The sequence below is a fragment of the Medicago truncatula genome, chromosome 1, assembly GCF_003473485.1.
Source record: "Medicago truncatula cultivar Jemalong A17 chromosome 1, MtrunA17r5.0-ANR, whole genome shotgun sequence".
NCBI lineage: Eukaryota > Viridiplantae > Streptophyta > Magnoliopsida > Fabales > Fabaceae > Medicago > Medicago truncatula.
The window spans coordinates 31,487,131-31,489,516 of NC_053042.1; the positions used below are offsets into that span (position 1 = coordinate 31,487,131).

Consider the following 2,386-nt stretch of genomic DNA (forward strand, 5'->3'; position numbering starts at 1 on the left):
ATAAAGATTATAATTTTAGGAAGGTTTTTTACTTCTCCATCAACTCTAAAAATTAGCTATAAATATCCTTTCTCTTTATGCATTTAATATTTTTTTTTTTTGTTACTATATATTTGTTGTTTATTGTGTAAGATAATGATCATCAACATTGTAAAATGCATATGAAAGCAATGAACTTTGAAAAGATCCATGCTAAATTCTTGATTAAGTTTGCATATGCATAAAATGCATTAAAACATACTTTTTAACTTGTTCAAGATCCAACATTAAATATTATATTTATTGACGTCGTTGATAGGTTACTATTAAGATTATAAAAATCAAGTACAACACTAATATATGTACAATAGATATAGCTCTGTTGTAGCCTAGAGTGCACATGAAATCCAATAGAAAATTTTCTCTCTATGTCATGAAAGGTTATCAAATGATGGAAACTTTGTTAAATAAGAATGAATTAATTCTTATGATTGGTAAATTTCTTTATGTGACCTTGTTACTAAGGGTGATAAAAATAAAAACACAACACTTTCATGTACTTAAGAGAGATTTACTTATAAGCGTTTTATATGACCTATTTACTCAGTGTGCTAATAGGACAAACAAAACATTGATGTACTTAATATATATTAATAATTATGAATTTAGGAAACTTTTTACATCTCCATCAACTCTCGAAACCATTTAATATATTTAAGGTGAGCATGAAATTTGCAAATCATAAAGTGATAAATCTCATATTCTATCTCTTACATGCAAAGGGAATAAAACATGGCTCAAATTGTCAAGCTTGTTTATGTTATGATTATCTTTATTTCTCTATTTTTTGTTGCAATAAACGTTGACGGTAACCCATTTTTATCATTTGCAAGTTTTCTTAGTTAATTTTTACATAACATTTTATCTCATTTTACTAACATCATTTATTCAACTTTTTTTATCACAGCAATTCCCTTTCGTGTATGTTTTCACAATCGTGATTGTCCAAGAAATATGTGTCTGCCTTCTATACCTTATTGTCGATTTAGAGAGAAAAATGTTAGATTTGGATCTCCATTAGGCTTGTGCTCGTGTGATTGACCGATGTACCCATAATATTCTACTCGAAAATTCCACGAGTTGTCATTTCATAACGGTATTGGCACCCAATAATTTGTATTTTTTTTATTTTCTATTTTCGCAGATCATATAGTTATGGTTATTTATTCTAAGATGATTGTAATGAAATGAAATAGGGAAGTAGAAATTTGATTTAAATTTTTTTGAATGGAGAAAATAGACATTAATGTTTAGATTGTCATTTTCTTTCTTACCTCTAGATATATCTCCACGACCATTAATTCATTGCCTTTACATTATCTTGAATATTTGAGTTTAAAAGTATTTTATGTTACTTCTATGACTATCATTTTATATTTATGTAAAAAATGGTTACAAATATGATTTTTATAACACTTTAATTTACATTTCTCTTGCATTTTAATTTTTTCAACAACATCAAATGCTTTGTTCTCCTTTGAAATATATAAAAAAAAAACAAGAACATAATGAAAAATAATAATAATGTGCTAAAATATTTGTTAATGTGCTAAAATATTTTTGAATGTGTTGCCGAGACAAATTTATTTTTATATGTTATTTTTTACCTTTTAAATAAATGTTAGGGTGTTTCAAATGATAGGAGATATGGTTGATGTGCCAACATAGTTGGAATGTCAATTTACATCACATGATACTTTTGCACGCTATTCTTGTTTAAAAAAATAAAAATACAAAATCATTAAGGTTTACACTTGAGGTTCGAGCTCATATGGTAACTGTTTAGCCCTGAAACATTAAGGAGTTGTGTTCGAATCATCTTGGGAACATGAGTAAAATGGACATTAGTGCCACTATAATTAATAATAAAAGAGCAATCATTTTACAAGCCTTATGGTGCATGTACAAGGTAAGACATATGGACTTCGAAAATAAATGAGAATAAACATGTCTTACTCATTGTTATACTGTTTTGACAAATTTAGAGTTATAAATTTCAAAATAGATATGTCGATAAGAAGATAACACTTAAATAAGTAACCAATATTTAAGACCATTATTAACCTAGGACACATGGAAAATATGCATGTCTTTAGCCGTTATATGATTTTTTTCCCTTTCTACAATGCATTTCATAAATCACTTCTAACCTTAAAATGATTGTCAAATGAATATAAAAAAAAAAATTTTGCTTATAATTGAGAGTGAAGAGACTAGGTAATAACTTTTATTAAGGCTCCACGATGGATCGCCAATGTTCATGTATAAATAAGGGGGTTAACCTCCTGAGCAGGGTGTGTTCTTCCTTCGTTGGTGACTAGATACTCCTCGACTGCTAATACGCTCA

The 2,386-nt window shown here is 27.7% G+C and overlaps 1 long non-coding RNA gene across 1 annotated transcript; it reads left to right on the forward strand.

Moving 5' to 3' along the window:
* Positions 1 to 706: 706 nt before the first annotated feature.
* On the forward strand, positions 707 to 1,300 carry LOC25483944 (uncharacterized). The gene is made up of 2 exons (XR_003008783.2): positions 707 to 847; positions 947 to 1,300. It is a non-coding gene; the product is annotated as an uncharacterized lncRNA (long non-coding RNA).
* Positions 1,301 to 2,386: the final 1,086 nt, after the last annotated feature.